The 13,230-nt window shown below is 41.9% G+C and overlaps 1 protein-coding gene across 4 annotated transcripts in view; it reads right to left on the reverse strand.

The window, feature by feature from the left end:
• The window catches only part of pcnx1 (pecanex 1), a 275,876-nt gene that overhangs the window by 110,761 nt on the left and 151,885 nt on the right, over window positions 1–13,230 (reverse strand). The window lies entirely within an intron of this gene.

Consider the following 13,230-nt stretch of genomic DNA (forward strand, 5'->3'; position numbering starts at 1 on the left):
CTACCGAAATATATGTGCCATTCATCTCCTTTCCCCTAGAACATACGAGGGACAAATTCAGTTAACCGCAGCTGCCTTAAATTGAAGAAGCAGTGCAAGATTTATTAAACGTAACATATTTAGTTTTGTAAAAAGACTCATTTTGTGAAAGCATTGTTCATTTAATTGGGCGGTTCAGTATTTCCAATGATCAGTATTTGCATTTTCCCTGGTCTAATTGTTACTGAGGTAACAGAGACCATCAACTCCAAACCCTATTCCTCGAGCATGCTGAAAGGCTTCAACGACAGCTGTTTTGTTTTTAAAAAATTCCTGCCACACTCAAATGAAGCAAAGAAAGATTTTGGAGTAGGAAAAAGTAGGTATAAAATATTTTTAAACGTCTCATGTATTTTTCCCCACTTTCCTTTTAATTGGGAACAGTTCCTTCCCACTCACTGTGCCATTGTTTACCTCAGCGGTAATCACTGCTTTTTTCTTAAGTTTAAATGCACATAATAGGGAAACAGTGGGTTAATCAGAGCATCATAGTGTCAATTAGTTTGAAGTCACCCAGTCCAAAATCAAACCAGTTAAAGCTTGCTGACCCAACCAATTGTAGTGTTAGGAGTGTGACCATTCCTTAGGTCAGTTTGCCTTCTGTTATGCATAAGTGGAATGTTGCTCTTAAACACTTTTGCGAATCACGTCATTGCTTTGGACATATCGAAAACTTCTGACAGGGTCTCGCACTGTGCACTTCTAAACAGTTACCAGCACATAATCTATCACCAAAGCTATGTTCATGGATATTCAGTTTCCTCTCAAATTACATTATCTGTGCTCCCTTGGGATGATTTACTAAATTAAAGGCACAATATAAATGCAAGTTGTTATTGTTGTAGTTGAACCTCACTCTCTAGCCCTTTTCATTAACTCAAGGGTTCACAAGTGCTTTGTCCTCTCTCCTACTCTGCTCCTTCTCCATAACAATTACCTCTTCTACTCATCATCCAACCTCTAATCATACAACCCTATCAACTTTTTTTTGGCTTATAATTACATTCTACATTCATCCATTCTTTTCATGGTACAAGGATCTGAATCACCATATCTTGATCTTCTCCATGCACTTCAACAGTGCAATGAAAATCTTATGTTTTTCTAATTTTTCAAAGACACAATTTCTTCACGACTGTTGTAAATCTAACCATGATGTGGAGATGCCGGTGATGGACTGGGGTTGACAATTGTAAACAATTTTACAACACCAAGTTATAGTCCAGCAATTTTATTTTAAATTCACAAGCTTTCGGAGGCTACCTCCTTCGTCAGGTGAACGATGTGACCAACGGCATCTAAGGTGCATAGATTTATCAAAGGTGCATAGATTCTGTATGTAGTGAACTTTATGGCATGTTTTATGCTGGCATATGGGACAAGAACAGGCGCAAGCATCTTCCTATTCCCGCACAGATGCATTGGAACTTTTGTTGTAAGCATTGGTAGATTGTGATGTAACTACTGAGCTCATACTAGGAACCCCATAAATCTAACCAACTGCAGCTAGTAACTTTTGATGGCTTGACCGTTGGTCCTTACCATAGATCCATAGAAGTTTATAGCACAGAATACCATCTGACCCATTGTGTCTATGCTGGCTGTCAGCTATAACAAAACAAAACAAATCCCCATTACCCATTCTCTCTGTCTCACTATCTCTTTCGAGCTCAAGCTGACCTCCTAAATTTCCTCCAGTGCTTCCAATAAACTTGATTTGCTCTTTCCTGTTGAATATTTGTTCTTCTCTTAACAACTCTTAACCATGAAGTGTAACTCCCCTATTTTTTCAATACTACCATGTTCTTCATATGTTGTCAATATGCCATCCTACATGATCTCCCTACTCCCTGCATTCCAACTGTGTTGAAATCAAACTCATCATACATCTCTTACTCAAAATAATTCATTCACAGGATCTCAAAACTGTGAGATTCCTTATCCTCCTCAGCTTTTTCTTCCCCCTACAATCTTCAGACTTTTAAACCTGAATCAATACTTCCTGATTTACCTTGACTTTTCTTTCACTCTTTGCAGTCTAAGTACTGCACAATGGGTTCACCTAGACTTCTCAGTTTAAGAAAAAGCTGTTTGTGTCCAAGTGCATGCACATTCCTAGTATGAGCTCAGTAGTTACATCACAATCTACCAATGCTTACAACAAAAGTTCCAATGCATCTGTGCGGGAATAGGAAGATGCTTGCGCCTGTTCTTGTCCCATATGCCAGCATAAAACATGCCATAAAGTTCACTACAAACAGAATCTATGCACCTTTGATAATCTAGGTTATCACAGGATAATCCAGCTATCAGTCGGTCAGTTAGTCTCACATGGCTAGCAGGAAAACTGCAAGACGCTTTTTAAGGGATAACATTAGTGGACACAGAAAATATTGGACTAATCATAGGCAATCAACAGGGATTTGTAAAGATCAGGGCATGCATGACTAATTTAATCAAGTTTGAGAAAATTACTAAGTGGATCGACGAGGGGAATGAAGTAGATAAGATTTATCTGCACTTTCAAAAAGCATTTGATGAAATGTCACATAAGAGATTTGTAGTAAAGAAAAAGGCCACTGGTATAAAGATAAAACGCCAGTGTCAATAGAAAGATGATCTAAATGTAGATGGCAGCAAGTAAGAGTAAATTGACATTTCTCAGATTGGTGAGATGTAGTTGGTGGTGTGCCCAGGGATCTGTGTTCTCCATAAACATAAATGGTTTGGACATATGCTTAGAGGGAGTATCAAAATTTGCAGCTAATGCCAAATCAAAAGGCATGACAAACTATGAAGAAGAATACAGAAGACTGTGGGAAGACATAGGCCAGTTAGGGGAGTGGGCATATATATGGCAAATGTAGTTCAGTGAAATAAATGTGAAGTGGTGCATTTTGGGAAGAAGAACAGAGAATGGAAAAAATACTTTAAATGGTAAAATTCTCAATGCAGAAGAATAGAGAAATCTAGAAATGCAGATATACAGATCAATAAAAGCAGACTACTGGTGGAAAAGCAGTAAGAAGGGCATTGAATAGAAAAGCAAGGGGATGATGACGGTAAGAGCGCACTAATATAAGATAATTATAAAAAAAACTTGATGGGGAAGTTAGAAAAAATGTATTTACAGTGGGTGGTTAGGAAGTGGAATTCTCTAGCAGAAACAAAGCCCATAAATAAATTTTAAAAGGGAATTAAATAGTTGCTTTAAAAGACAATGTTGAAGGACACAGGAGCGATCAGGAGAAATGGAGTTAGATTAGATGGCTCGTGAAAAAAAACAGCAGCACAGACTTGATGTTTTTGTACAGTAACATTCTAGGATTTGGTTATGAAAGGTATAAGCACTGCGTCTTCTGTAATGGAGTTTGGCAGCCAACCCAATTACGCCAACAGGGGAGGTTTTAAAATAGTGAACTGTGATAGGCAGTGCAGGATTTAACAGTATTGGGCATTTATTTAATCTACAAAACTTATGAACAGATAGACTTGATGCCCAGTAAGTTACAATGAACGTTTCATGTTGAAATACTGGACAGAAGTTATTAAAACATAAGCCATAATTAAGTTCAGGTTGCCTATTACCAACAAGAAACATATGATTGTTGATAAGGAAATTGACTCTAGAGTTATGTAATGTACTGACTAATTCAGTTTTTAGTGCACAGCACAGCTTCTGATTTCTTGCACACATTTTAGGAATGGGGGCCAAAGCAATTGGGATTGCTCGCTCCCCCTCATATCAGTAGTCTTCAAGAGAATTCAGTTTTGACATACCATTTCTTGGACCTCAGAATTCTCTTTACATACAGGTTAACAGCATCACAGAGACAGCATAATTGGATGGGCATACTTTAAAAGGAGGGATTTAACCAATTCCTGGTAATAAATAACTTTTAAATAAACAAAGCAGTCAAACAGCCAGCTTATTCCTCTATTCCCTGTTGTGTATCGTGAATGTATTCGATACAGTCACCTGAACTACTTGTAGTGCACAACAGTGATCTTCCACCTGTACCAAAATGGTCATTTATTTTGGTTGAAGTGTAATTTTTAGCATATTACTGCAAGTTGATCAGAACCTTGATGTGTGCCATGATTTAGTTGCATATTGATTACATCTTTTAATTTTCTGGCTTTGCATTTCCATAAGTCAAGCAGCATTTTCCCCAAGTTTGTTCTATAAGAGCACTGAACTTAACCATGCTACATGTATGCTTTTCAATTAACAGTTTTACTTTCAAACATCAAGGCAAATAAGTAACTGTCAATGAAAGTGAATTTGGCAGTCAACAAAAAACATGAACACTGGTTTCTACACATCCAAGAAGCACCATTGTTAAAGGTGGGCTGAGTATCTCCAATATTGAAACAGAAACAAAGTGATTTGTGTCAATGCCAGTCCTTTAACACACATTTAAGGTATAGAAGATCTCAGAACTCTGAAAGAGGGCGAATGTCACAAACAAGTCAGCCTGATTCTGAAAATGCTTTGAACTGCTAAAACACTTTGAGGTGTTTATTTGCAGTATAGTATACATCTCTTTCTATAATGCCTTCCTCATAAATGGCAACATATAACACGACTAATTTGCCATGGAAATCTTTATGTGGATCATGTTTATCTAGGCTCTACCATAGACATAAAGTTAGTGTGCTTTTGTGAATGGTCAGTTCTGGCATACTGGAATACTTTTTAAAGGGGTTAGGAAGCACTGCTCAAATTAGAAGTATAACATTAGCAGCGAGTACTGAAAAAACTTTGCAATTTAAACACAAAAGGGGTTTCTGTTTAAGACATTTTATTTCCACCTCTAGTGTTGGGTATTCTAATTCCATTACTTTACATGAGTGTACAGTATTTACTAATTTCACAGTATTTTCCAAGGTTCATCTTGGATGCAGAAGTGTTACTGCATAGAGGCCAAAGACATTAACAGGTTGTTAATGGATTGTCAGGTTACATGGACTTTAATCCGAACGTCGAATGCTGCGTGCTTCAGGCAAATCACTCAAACGAGTTAAAGCCAAACACAACACTTTCCTGACATATTTTTATAATAATTAAAATCAACTAGTAATAAAATCAGAGCAAATCCCAACCAGTGTAGCCTAAACGCCGATCTTCGGGTCAGCGTTCTCCAAGGCGGCCTTCGAGACACACGACAACGCAAAATCGTCGAGCAGAAGTTGATAGCCAAGTTCCGCACCCATGAGGACGGCCTCAACCGGGATCTTGGGTTCATGTCACGCTACACGTAACCCCACCAGCAAAAAGGGGGAAAAAAAAGTTATGTGTTTTAATATTCTCTCTCTCTCTGCCATTTGGGTCTCTTTCTTTCTGTCTGTGTAATTGACACAATGTATATCCAGTGTACTGGGACGTGCTGTTCTCCGTGACTGGCCTGTTTGAACAACGACGACACCTTTTGATTGGTGTGATGCTGTCCCAGCCTAATATAAGATATGCAATTTGAGAACCTTTCACTCATTCACCTGACGAAGGGGATAATCTCCGAAAGCTTGTGATTTTAAAATAAAATTGTTGGACTATAACCTGGTTTTGTAAGATTCCTTACAGTTGTCCACCCCGTCCATCACCGGCATCTCCACATCATATTCAAAGCAGCAGATGACAAAATAATTTGTCGCACTGACAAGCAGATAGGAAATATAACTACCAAGGACACTGTACAAACTAAAATACCACATTAGTCATCTTATTTAGGACACAATGCAGACACCAAAAGTTTATAATGAACTCAGATCCATCAAGAGGATTTTAACAATCTCCATGTAAATACATACAACCGATTTATTCAGAAAATTGCAATCCAGTTCAGTTATTCTGCCGCTGGTGAAATGAAATAAATTATGTGGTTCAATTTCATCCTAAGGATTTATGGAAGACACATAAGGAAAATGGGACTGACACTTACTGATTTCACATTCCTATTTGAAAATCACACAATGTGATATGAGCAAACAGACCATCTAATTTGCTGAAGATCATCACTAGACATGTAGACAGCTGTCCGCTTCTTTCAAACTCACACTCCTCATGAACACAGCTTTAAGCCAAGAAACCGAAGAGCTGGGTAACCATGAATAACTTGCCAACAATCCTCCCAAGAAAAGGGCCTTATTTTGGGGGCAGAGGGCAAGAATAGAGGGCATTTATGTTGGGCTTCTCCCCCATGTGGTGGAACAATGCGTTGGGTGCATCACAAAGTGGACAGACATGGTGCGCACGAGCAATCCCCCCTGGGCCGAGTTCTTGCTGTGGTTTTGTGAGGAGGAACCATGCAGAAGCTAGGTGCTTCCGTTAGGGAAAAGAGAAGCAGAGAGGAAAGTCATATCTAGGGTTATCCCGGGGCTACTTTTACACAACTTCCAGTGGTTGGTTTTAGAGCAGCACTGGCACTAAGTCGGTCCCTCACCCTTTCGGCAGAGAATAAAGTGTAATGCAGTGAGACCCAGTAAATGAGAACGGGAGAAAGTGCAGGGGATTTTCTGACGTCTTTAGTCCCATATTTTGACCACTTGTAGTATCATAAATGGCTGCCAATGGACCAATGGCCAAGACAATATCCTTAGACATCTACCTGTACGAGTTTATTGGTGAGGCAATCCTAAATATGTTGGGATTTAATTCAACTTCTGCAGGGGCGCAAAACCGGTGGCAGTAGATGGGCATCCAATTTTACACCCCTCACAAATTTCCTTTCTATTGACGTCAATGGAAAGGAAAGTCGGGCGAGGAGTGTAATGGGTGACGATCTACTACTGCCCATTTTGTGCTCCCGCCGAAGTTGAATTTCACCCCCATTATATCGAAGGCTGTAGAATATAGAGGTCCACTCCATACATGCAGCTTTACAGCGAATGCTGTAATCAAGTCAGGAAGGACATGCTTTCATGTCTTGTAATACCACCTCATTGACACCCATTACATTATATTCCAAATGTAGGAACTTAGTAGGCGAGGGACAAACAAAAGACCTTTGTAAATAACGCAAAAATGAAACCAGTGCAGAGTGATTTGAAATGCTGGTGTATTTATAGCTCAAACTGGAGCCTGCATGAGTCACCCAGTTGAGGTGCGGATTTGTTTTTTTAAAAAAAAGTCTGGGTAGTTTCTTATTCCGAGCAACAGAACTGTAGACCCATGAAAAACTGGCTTGGAAAGAAAAATCGGATGAGGTATACAATGGGTGACTGATCGGTTATCACCCATTTTACACTATCAGCGAAAGTTAAAATTATCCGCCAATAAACGATTCTGCAGCCAGGATAAGAGTGGTAGATTGAACAACAACTTGCATTTATATAACTCCTTTAACGTGTAAAACATCCCAAGGCACTTCAAAGGAGCATTATCAAGCAAAATTTGACACTGAGCCACGTTAGGAGATATGAGGACATTGGTCAAAGAGGTAGGTTTTAAGGAGCCTCTTCCAGGAGGAATGAGAGGTAGAGAGGAGAGGTTTAGGGAGGGAATTCCAGATCTTAGGTGAAATAGGTGAAGGCTCGGCTGCCAATGGTGGACCGATGAAAATTACAGATGCATAAGAGGCCAGAATTGGAGGAGCGCAGAGATCTTGGAGGTTTGTAGGGCTGGAGGAGGTTGCAGAGATGGGGAGGGGCGAGGCCATGGAGGGATTTGAAAACAAGGACGATAATTTTAAAACTGAGATGTTGCTGGACCGGGAGCCAATGTAGGTCAGCGAGCACAAGGGTGATGGGTGAACGGGACTTGGTGAGAGTTAGGATATGGGCAGCAGAATTTTTGATGAGCTCAAGTTTACAGAGGGTGCAAAGTGGGAGACCAGCCAGGAGAGTAGTGGAACAGTCGAGTCTAGAGGTAACAAAGTCATGGATGAGGGTTTCAGCAGCAGATGAGCTGAAACAATAGCAAAGACGAGCGATGTTTATAGAAGTGGAAGTAGGTGGACTTGGTGATGGAGAGGATAAGGGGTCGGAAGTTCACAAATGGTTCATTAATGTCCTTTAGGGAAGGAAACCTGCCGTCCTTACCCAGTCTGGCCTATACGTGACTGCAGACCCACAGCAATGTGGTTGATTCTTAATCGCCCTCTGAAATGGCCGAGTAAGCCACTCAGTTGTGCAATCTCGCTACAAAAAATCATAATAAGAATAAAACCGGACGGACTACCCAGCACCGGACATGACAGAGGCAAACCAAGCCCAGTCGACCCTGCAAAGTCCTCCTCACTAACATCTGGGGACTTCTGCCAAAATTGGGAAAGCTGTCCGACATACTAGTCAAGCAACAGCCTGACATAACTATAGACACAGAATCATACCTTTCAGCCAACGTCCCAGACTCTTCCATCACCATCCCTGGGTATGTCCTGTCCCACCAGCAGGACAGACCCACCAGAGGTGGCGGTACTGTAATATACAGTCAGGAGGGAGTGGCCCTGGGAGTCCTCAACATTGACTCCGGACCCCATGAAATCTCATGGCATCAGGTCAAACATGGGCAAGGAAACTTTCTGCTGATTACCACCTTGTGCCCACCCTCAGTTGATGAATCAGTCCTCCATGTTGAGCACCTGATGAATCAGTCCTCCATGTTGAGCACCACTTGGAGGAAGCATTGAGGGTAGCAAGGGCACAGAACGTACTCTGGGTGGGGGACTTCAATGTCCATCACCAAGAGTAGCGCCGTAGTACCACTACTGACCGAGCTGGCTGAGTCCTGAAGGACATGGTTGCCAGACTGGGCCTGCGGCAGGTGGTGAGCGAACCAACACGAGGGAAAAACCTACTTGACCTCGTCCTCACCAATCGACCTGTCGCAGATGCATCTGTCCATGACAGTATTGGTAGGAGTGACCACCGCACAGTCCTTCTGGAGACGAAGTCCCGTCTTCACTGAGGACACCATCCAATGTGATGTGTGGCACTACCACCGTGCTAAATAGGATAGATTCAGACCAGATCTAGCAGCTCAAAACTGGGCATCCATGAGGCGCTGTGGGCTATCAGCAGCAGCAGAATTGTATTCAAGCACAATCTGTAACATCATGGCCCGACATATTCCTCACTCTACCATTACCAACAAACCAGGGGATCAACCCTGGTTCAATGAGGAGTGTAGAAGAGCATGCCAGGAGCAGCACCAGGTGTACCTAAAAATGAGGTGCCAACCTGGTGAAGTTACAACACATGACCACATGCATGCTAAACAGCGGAAGCAACGTGCTACAGACACAGCTAAGCGATTCCACAACCAATGGATCAGATCAAAGCTCTGCAGTCCTGCCACATCCAGTCGTGAATGGTGGTAAACAATTAAACAACTAACAGGAGGAGGAGGCTCTGTGAACATCCCCATCCTCGGTGGCAGAGTCCAGCACGTGAGTGCAAAAGACAAGGCTGAAGCGTTTGCAACCATCTTCAGCCAGAAGTGCCGAGTGGATGATCCAGCTTGGCCTCCTTCTGATATCCTCACCACCACAGAAGTCAGTCTTCAGCCAATTCGATTCACTCCACGTGATATCAAGAAACGGCGGAGTGCACTGGATACAACAAAGGCTATGGGTTCTGTCAACATTCCGACTGTAGACTTGTGCTCCAGAACTAGCCGCACCTCTAGCCAAACTGTTCCAGTACAGCTACAACACTGGCATCTTCCTGACAATGTGGAAAATTGCCCAGGTATGTCCTGTCCACAAATCCAATCCAGCCAATTACCGCCCCATCGATCTACTCTCAATCATCAGCAAAGTGATGGAAGGTGTCGTCGACAGTGCTCAGTTTAGGTTCTGCCAGGACCACTCGGCTCCAGACCTCATTACAGCCTTGGTCCAAACATGGACAAAAGAGCTGAATTCCAGTGGTGAGGTGAGAGTGACTGCCCTTGACATCAAGGCAGCATTTGACCGAGAGTGGCACCAAAGAGCCCTAGTAACATTGAAGTCAATGTGAATCAGGGGGAAAACTCTCTAGTGGCTGGAGTCATACCTAGCACAAAGGAAGATGATAGTGGTTATTGGAAGCCAATCATCTCAGCCCCAGGACATTGCTGCAGGAGTTCCTCAGGGCAGTGTCCTAGGCCCAACCATCTTCAGCTGCTTCATCAATTACCTTCCCTCCACCATAAGGTCAGAAAGGGGGATGGTCGCTGATGATTGCAGTGTTCAGTTCCATTCACAACCTCTCAGGTAATGAAGCAGTCCATGCCCGCATGCAGCAAAACATGGACAACATCCAGGCTTGGGCTGATAAGTGGCAAGTAACATTAGCGCCAGACAAGTGCCAGGCAATGACAAGAGAGAGTCTAACCACCTCCCCTTGACATTCAACAGCATTACGATCGCCGAATCCCCCACATCGACATCCTGGAGGTCAGCACTGACTAGAAACTTAACTGGACCAGCCACATAAATAATACGGCTACAAGAGCAGGTCAGAGGCTGGGTATTCTGCGGCGAGTGACTCATCTTCTGACTCCCCACAGCCTTTCCACCATCTACAAGGCACAAGTCAGGAGTGTGATGGAATAATCTCCACTTGCCTGGATGAGTGTAGCTCCAACACTCAAGAAGCTCGACACCATCCAGGACAAAGCAGCCCGCTTGATTGGTAATCCATTTATCACCCTAAACATTCACTCCCTTCCACCGGTGCACCGTGACTGCAGTGAGTACCATCTACAGGATGCACTGCAGCAACTCGCCAAGGCTTCTTCCACTGCACCTCCCAAACCAGTGACGTCTACCACCAAGAAGGACAAGGGCAGCAGGCACATGGGAACACCACCTGCACGTTTCCCTCCAAATCACACACCATCCTGACTTGGAAATATATCGCCGTTCCTTCATCGTCGCTGGGTCAAAATCCCGGAACTCCCTACCTAACAGCACTGTGGGAGAACCTTCACCACATGGACTGCAGCGGTTCAAGAAGGCGGCTCACCACCACCTTCTCAAGGGCAATTAGGGATGGGCAATAAATGCTGGCCTCGCCAGCGACGCCCACATCCCATGAACGAATAAAAAAAATTTATGTCTTCTACTGTGAAGACAGATACAAAATATTTGTTTAACGACTCTGCCATTTCCTTATTCCCCATTATAATTTCTCCTGTCTCTGCCTCGAAGGGACCCACGTTTACTTTCACTACTCCCTTCCTTTTTACATACTTGTAGAAGCTCTTACAATCTGTTTTTATATTTCTTGCTAGTTTACTCTCATATTCAATTGTCTCCCTCTCTATCACTTTCTTGGACATCCTTTGCTGATTTCTTAAAACCCTCGCAATCCTCAGGCTTACTATTCTTTTTGGCAACACTAAGCCTCTCCTTTTAATTTAATACTATCCTTAACTTCTTTAGTTAGCCACTTGTTTGGATCATTTATCCCGTGCAGTTTTTATTCCTCAAGGGAATGTATATTCGTTGAGAATTATGAATTATTTCTTTAAATGTTCACCATTGCTCATCTACAGTCATATCCTTTAACCTAATTTCCCAATCTACCATAGCCAACTCGTCCCTCATACCTACATAATTGGCTTTGTTTAAATTTAAGACCCTAGTTTCGGACTTAACTGCATCACTCTCAAACGCAATATGAAATTCTATCATTTTATGATCACTCCTCCCCAGAGAGTCCTTTACTATAAGATTACTAATTAACCCTGTCTCATTACACAATACTAGATCTAAAATAGCCTGTTCCCTAGTTGGTTCCTCCACATATTGTTCTAGAAAATTGTCTCAAATGCATTCCACGAACACGTCCTCCAAACTACTTTTGCCAATTTGGTTTGCCCAGTTTATATGAAGATTAAAGTTCCCCATGATTATTGCATTACCCTTGTTACATGCTCCTCTAATTTCCTGATTTATACTCTGCCCAACACTATAACTTCTGTTAGGGGGTCTATAAACTACTCCCACCAGTGTTTACTACTCCTTGTTATTTCTTAGCTCCACTCATACTGATTCTACATCCTAATTTTCTGAGCTAAGATCCTTTCTCACTGTTGCCTTTATCTCATCCTTTATTATCAGAGCTACCACCACCCCCCCACACCCCCTCCTTTTCCATTTTGTCAGTCTTTCCTGAAAGTCAAGTACCCTGGAATATTAAGTTCCCAACCTTGGTCACCCTGCAACCACATCTCAGTAATAGCTACTAGATCAAACCCATTTATCTCTATTTATGGCATCAATTCATCTCCTTCGCGCATTCAGATAACTTTAATTTTAACGTTTTACTATTTTTCCCTGATGTGACCTTAATCACTAACGCCCTATTATCTTCGTTAAACTCTCCGTCCCTGGATTGATAGATTTTTAAGACACAAAGGGAATCAAGGGATATGGGGTTGAGGCAGAAGATCAGCCATCATCTTATTGAATGGTGGAGCAGGCTCAAGGAGCTGTATGGCCTACTCCTGCTCCTATTTCTTATGCTCTTACGTACCACAACACCTTGGTCAACTTGCCCATCCTCCCTGCAGTCTTGGTTCTCATCCACACAGGTTGCAAAAATTAAACAACTAGGAACTTTGAGTATCTACTTCCTGCAAATGGGATTTTCAATTTTAATATTGCCACGCCATAGGTCCCTACCCCCATTCAATTCATGAGATAATTTTCAGAATTTAAATAACCTCTTCTCTATTTCCCCACAGTGCTCAACCTCACTAAAGTCACTAACACAACAAATGTACCTTATCTAATGACTGTATTTTGCTTATTAATCAATATCGTTTCAGTTATCAGTAAATTGATATACATTTACCTCAAAAACATTTCAAGCCCATCTACTCAGAGGAAAGTCAGGATGTTATTGTGTCAATTTCTGCTGTCCACAAAGATTTGTGATCTTCAGTCTCATTCAAACCAAAATAATCAGAACTTTTCAACACATTAAAAATTCAAGGTTTGCTTGCTTAGCACATGTTATGCTCTTGCAGTCCACAATAAGTGAATCATTATTTTATTCTTAAATTAATAGTTTATAATATAGCGATTTGGAATGGCCTGAATGCATAAATCACACATAGCAGTGATTCTGATAAAAGTCTCAAAACTCAAAAAGATGCACTACAGCTTAAAATAATGAAAGTTAATTTAAAACCTTATACTTCCATTCACTTGAACGCTCCCGGAGCTCTAGAATGTGCTGTCACTTCAGCTCTTAGTT

This window comes from Heptranchias perlo, chromosome 10 (genome assembly GCF_035084215.1).
Source record: "Heptranchias perlo isolate sHepPer1 chromosome 10, sHepPer1.hap1, whole genome shotgun sequence".
Classification (NCBI taxonomy): Eukaryota; Metazoa; Chordata; class Chondrichthyes; order Hexanchiformes; family Hexanchidae; genus Heptranchias; species Heptranchias perlo.